The following is a 6,415-nucleotide window of genomic DNA, read 5'->3' on the forward strand; positions in this document are numbered from 1 at the left end:
AAGTGATAACATGAAATAGTATCACATTCTAGGACTCAATTTAATTAAAGGGTTAAATACACTTTACCCCCCTGTAATGTTAGCGAGTTTAGGGTTACCCCCCTGGTAAAGTTATTTTTTCAATACCCCCCTTATGTTATGTAGATTCCTTCATAGAACCCCCTTAATATCCAGGTAGCATGGAATCTTGGTTTTTTATTTCAGACGTGGCTTTTTAATTTTTTTATTTTCACATGTGAATCTCCAGCATGGCATAAATTAGAAATTAGGGTTCCCTTCCCAAATCCATCCCCCTCTCTCTCTTTGTGAAATCCCAAATCCCTACCCCAAATCCATCCCTCTCTTCATCTTCGTCCGTGTCCCCTTCATCTGGGTTATGGGTGGCAGCAAGGCATCTTCCACGAGTGAAGTTGGAAACAGCTTACCAAGATGTGGATGCAATAAACCATGAAGTTGTTGGTCTCCAAGTCAATTGAAAACCCCGGTCGCAAATTTTGGAAATGCAGGAATTATATGGTGAGCAATTTTGAAGCATTTTATTATTTTGAGTTTGATTTCGAAATTAATTGTTGGTGGTGTTTGTCTCAAATTGCAGAATGGGTGGATTGACATTGACTGAGACTGCTGGAGATCTTGCAATAGCAGCTGCAATTTGCAGCAGGTTGGTATTCTAATTTGTTTGAAATGGCTAATATATTATGTGAATTGAGGGGGTTATTGTTCATCTTTTAAACTCCTTGTCTGGAAAATAAGTTAACTAGGACTGTTGCATGTGCGCCTTTTTTTCCAATATAACATTCTATATCTTTGTTTCATTTAGTTGTGTGTTTTTTTGGTTCCAGTTTCCTGGAGTACCCTATTCCAAAGGGCATTGCTTTCATTGGTGAAATTGGTCTTAGTGGAGAGCTTCGCACGGTGAGCTTGTTCTTTCTGATGTTAGATGTTCCTACTTAAAGACAAGTTTCATGTCCTCAATTTATAGCTGTATGCCTGATATTTATATTACAAGGTTTAATGATGTGATAGTGTGATACGGCAAGTCAAGCATTTTACTGATTCATCCTCACTTTGCATCAGAGATTGTGATATAACTGTGGACCCAATTACTGCTAAAGGCAAAACCTGGTTCCGAAAATGCTGTACAAATCTACTTTGGCATGCGAAAAACTAATTAAGAGGAAATAACTACTGTGAAGCATGCATAGGATCTGTTTAAACTGAGGAATTTTAGGCTGACTGAGCTTGTTGAAACTGTGCAACCTAGAGAAAATTCCAAGACACCGTCTTGGATGCTTTGTATTTCTATAGATATGGTTGTTTAGTTGCCGTGCTTTTAGAATCATTCTTTGTTTCAGGCCAAATTGTAACACTTTTGTTTATTTATTTATTGTATCGAGCATTAATCTGGTTGTTTGATTCTTTAATGATGCAGGTTCCTAGAATCGACAAAAGAGTACACGCATTGGCAAAGTTGGGTTACAAAACCTGTGTAGTACCAAAGCAAGCAGTAAAAGCTTTAGGAACTGAAGGTCTAGAAAATATTAAAATAGTAGGATGCAAGAATCTGAAGGAGTTTATTAATGTAGTATTCAGTAGATAAATACAATTAAAACAAGCTGCTAAAATTGTGCAGATCTCTTTGTTTTGTAAGATGTACAATTTGACACTTTCAGAAGTTTGTAAATATAGATATACTATAGTTCTGTTTGTCTTGTGTCAATTATGTAATTTGTTGTTACAAGCATTAAATTTGCTGAAGTAACTCGCCAATTTTAAAGGCATTATTATAATTTATAACTATGACTTAACACACTTTCTTCTACTTCTGATGTGTTCTGTTCATTCTGCTTTTGCTCTTCTGTGATATGTAGAGGATTCACAAAACTGGGCTGATGGGTGGAGGACAGTAACCTTGCCCACATCCTATCTGTTATCACAACCCTCTTCTGCCCCTCATTTATAAGCTGCACATACAAAAAGAACATTTTTACTTAAGGTAAACAAGCCATATAAATTATAATACTGATACAATGAATTCTTCTATATATTTATGAGAAGCCGACCGGGATTGCGTCCATTTCAAAGGAACAAAACTAACAAATACTTTGGTCCTGGTATGCAATTGATCTTGAAAACGGTAGGTGTATAAACATGCTTATAGAAGACCCATACAAGGAATATGCATACATGATACACATAACCCCCATTATTTATACTACATTCAGACCGAGAAGGGATGAATTTGTGGTTCTCAATTGTTATAAAACCACAAAGTGTAAAACTACAGCCATTATATAAGAAGCACAAAGTCTTAGCTCTATCACACACATGATAAAAGAGGCACAAGGTCTCAGCTCCATCTAGTGAGCTTACAGAAAACACAACATACAGTCAAACACTCTTAATTAATTATGGAAGCACTATTGCATTTTAGCACATTAACAGGAGACATATATTTGATCTAACATAAGAAAAAGACAGAAAAAAAATTAATAACAATAAAGGAAAAAATATCAACGACATTATAACTGCTCTCTAGAGCAATACGTGAAAGACTTTAGGTCTATTTGAATTGACTTATTCGAATTTAAGTACTGGCATAAGCACTTGTAAAATTATTTGGAAGAGCTTACAGAATCAGCTTAAGACACGTTCATAAGTTGTTTTTAGCTATTTTTCATAAGCTCTGCAGCATAGCTTAAAAAACATCTTATATCTATAGCTTGAATGAAAATTGTTTGACTTGAATTTATTTTAGTTATAGAAACAAATTTTACATAAGCACTTATGTGATAAGTGCTTATACTATAAAATCTTAATTAATTAAGTTGTTAATCCAAAAAGAGTCTATAAGGCACGAACACTTACACAATGCAAAAGACTATGTTCAGAATCACAGAAATTTTCACAAGCTATATTCCAACAAACACATGAAAACTCAAATTCTGAATCGAATTAATCTCCTAACAAGTTCCTAACTCTGTAATGTAGACACCGTTACGTTTCACGATCAAATGACTCATTCAGTTGCTTACACGATCAAAACAAGTAGGAATAGAAGAGACGGAAAACGAACCTGCGGCGGAGGCGGAGGAGTGAGGGCGGTGCGGGAAGGGAAGAAAGCGCAGAGTGTGAGAAAGGGAGAAGATTCTAGTTCAGAACCCTAATTTTCAAAACCCTAATTTTCTAAGGGGGTATTTGAAATTAAAAAGTGTAAAATGACACATAATCACTTTAACAAAATTAAAAATATGCCAGGTGTAGGACCTCTTATTAGATTCCATGCCACCTGGATATTAGGGGGTTCTATGAAGGAATCTACATAACATAAGGGGGGGTTTACAAAAAATATTTTTACAGGGGGGTAATCCTAAACTCGCTAACATTACAGGGGGGAAAAGTGTATTTAACCCTTAATTAAATTATATTATTATTTACTTCAATTTATTTCATGTTATTCGATATTACGCGGTATTTTCTTTCTATTTTGTCTCAGGTAGTTTATTTGAAGCACAAGTAAAAAAGGAAGAAAAGGAGGTGCAAAAAGGGATGAAAGGAAGCAAATATCAAAAGCCAAAGCCCAGCCCAAAAGCACAGGCGCTGTGCCTGTGACGAGCGTCACACAAGCTGTGACGAGCGTCACGCTTTACACACTTGTGTAACGAGCGTCACACATGGTGTGACGGACGTCACACCATTCCCCTATATTTGAGGCACAAGGAACGTAACAGACCACGTTAAAGCTATTTGCACGCCTAACCATTTGCCATGTTGAAGACCTTTGACGCGGAATACTTTTGGAAGTAGTTACAACAAGACCAATATAAATAGTAGCTTTTTGGAAAGCTCTCGGTTCCAGACTCTTTCGCCGTTTTCTCTTTTTCGCATTTTTCTTCTTCCAGCAGCTTAAGCATATTTTTACAGTACTACTTTTGCAATTTTTATATTGTTTCCTTTGCAATTTCTATTTTCTCTTCTAGCAATTAATTAAACTTTCGCGCAATAGTTTCTACACCGGAAACTATTGTGTACCTTTCACCGGATCTAACCTTACGTTAGAATCTAGTTTTTTTATTCCTTCGCATTTTTCTGTTTGATTGAAGAATTCAAGAACAAATCCAACCGGTCTGTGGTGGAGTGTTCAAGACTGCTATTTAATTTCTCAGGTTCATTAATTATTGTTTAAATTTATATATGCCCTGCTTTATTATTTATTTATATTACTTGCCTGAGATGAGTCTGTTTATGCATGATAATTATTTAGATCTGTTTACCATGTCTGGCTAATTTATTTAGGTGTCGGTATGTAGAGTAAGCGGAATGAAGGAATCAAAACTAAGTCGGTTTAATTAAGTTTAAAATTAAAATCACTCTTTTTATGGTCTCAATTTACAGGTTTAATAACAAGGTTTTTGTACGAAAGTAAAAGACATAAAGAAGTAAAAAATCAATAGAACGAGAGTTTGAGGTTTTGACTGGACAGTGTAAATTGGACATTAATTCTAGATCAGGGCGAGAGCAATTTTTAGAGTTAATTAAATTCTAATCTTTTTCAAAAATTATTTTTTAAAGGTTGAATGTGAGGACGAGAGTTAAGCATTTGAATTTAATTGTATAACCTAAGTCAACAGAGCGAGAGTTTGAGATAAGGGTGTTTAAACGATTAGTATTTTTCTTAAAAAGAGTTTCTACGGATTCTATTGTTTTCAAAAAGTGGTTTTTGACTTAACTAATAAGTGACAGCTACGTTAATATAAAATCATAGTTTATTCAACAGAGCGAGAGTTTGAGATAAAACTTTTAATCAATAGTGTCAACTGAAATGATTTATTTTAAAACCAAGAAACCAACAAAGAATTGATTCCCTAATTACGACGAACTGCATACCGATATCCGCTTTATTGATATTTAATCTAGATCTTAGTTTAGTTTTTAACTTTTCCCCAAACAATCAAAGTTTTACCCGCCTTAGCTTTACGAAGTAACCTTAGAAAACGGTATATCAATTCATAAGTCCCTGTGGGATCGATATCTTTTAAAACTACGCGATAGAACTGTGCACTTGCAGTTTGTACCCCAAATTCGACTCATAAAGTCGCGACCAAATTTTTGGCGCCGTTGCCGGGGACTTTTATTTAGTCGATATCGTAACTCTTATGTTATGCTGTAGAGACTAAGGCCTTTCTTTTTTCTTTTCTTTCTTTTGTTGATTTGTATGCCACATACTCGCTCACAAGGCGAGCCGTTCTACTTACGAATCAACGATATCGAACTATATCTCCGAGTCTTACGACGAATTCGGGAATATCGTGCTGCAAACAATCTCCCTGCTGTCGAACTTTCTGATCTCAAAAATCTTCTTCCTTCACCGATACCCGAGATGGCAGAACCAGCTCGTGCTCTTAGAGATTACGCCGCTCCATCGCAAGATGAGCCGCATTCGAGTATTGCTCCACCCGCAATCGAAGCAAACAACTTTGAACTTAAACCTTCGCTGTTGCAGGCAGTACAACAGAACCAATTCTCTGGAAATCCTACCGAGGATCCAAACCTTCATTTATCCGTATTTGTCCAATACGCTGATACTGTTAAAGCTAACGGTGTCACTTCAGAGGCAATTCGACTTCGTCTTTTTCCTTTCTCGTTAAGAGATAGCGCTAGAAGATGGCTCCAGTCTCTCCCTTCCAACTCAGTCACCACATGGAACGAGTTGAAGAAAGTTTTTCTTGCCCGATATTTTCCGCCAAGCAAAATAGTTATGTTAAGAGCCCAGATAAATGGATTTAAACAGAAAGATAACGAGTCTCTTTTCGAAGCATGGGAAAGATACAAAGACATGATGAGACTTTGCCCACACCATGGTTTAGAGGACTGGTTAGTAATTCATACATTCTATAATGGTCTCTTGTACAACACGAGGTTAACAATAGACGCCGCTGCAGGTGGTGCACTAATGAACAAACCTTATGTTGATGCTTACCAACTTATCGAAAGCATGGCTCAAAACCACTATCAGTGGGGAAGCGAACGAACAATGGTAGAAAAACCTCAAACGAAAACTGGCATGTACGAAATAAGTAACCTTGATCATGTTAATGCAAAAGTGGATGCTCTGGTCCAGAAAATTGAAAGTTTAAATGTATCACCTCCAGCCGCCATGGTTGCTATAACTCAGAATTGTGAAGTCTGTGGAATCCAAGGTCATACTCCTGCAGATTGTCAACTCCTAACAGGAATCCAAGCTGAGCAAGTAAACTATGCTCAAGGAAGCCCCTACTCGCATACCTATAACTCAAATTGGAAGAATCATCCCAATTTTTCATATAAGAGTAATAATGCTTTATACGCACCTGGACAATCTCCAAATCAAGCCCCAGCTATACCTCTGGGATATCAAAAGCCGACCTCATCTACA

At 36.5% G+C, this 6,415-nt stretch overlaps 1 long non-coding RNA gene and 1 other non-coding gene across 2 annotated transcripts; one reads left to right on the forward strand and one right to left on the reverse strand.

Annotated features, from left to right (window-relative positions):
• The first annotated feature begins 600 nt into the window (after nt 1-600).
• Nucleotides 601-1,762, forward strand: LOC127135675 (uncharacterized). The gene is made up of 3 exons (XR_007808643.1): nt 601-661; nt 843-915; nt 1,433-1,762. It is a non-coding gene; the product is annotated as an uncharacterized LOC127135675 (long non-coding RNA).
• A 3,996-nt stretch (nt 1,763-5,758) lies between these two features.
• On the reverse strand, nt 5,759-5,865 carry LOC127077803 (small nucleolar RNA R71). The gene has a single exon (XR_007787575.1). It is a non-coding gene; the product is annotated as a small nucleolar RNA R71 (small nucleolar RNA).
• Between the last annotated feature and the right edge of the window lie 550 nt (nt 5,866-6,415).

Source organism: Lathyrus oleraceus, chromosome 4 (genome assembly GCF_024323335.1).
Source record: "Lathyrus oleraceus cultivar Zhongwan6 chromosome 4, CAAS_Psat_ZW6_1.0, whole genome shotgun sequence".
NCBI lineage: Eukaryota > Viridiplantae > Streptophyta > Magnoliopsida > Fabales > Fabaceae > Lathyrus > Lathyrus oleraceus.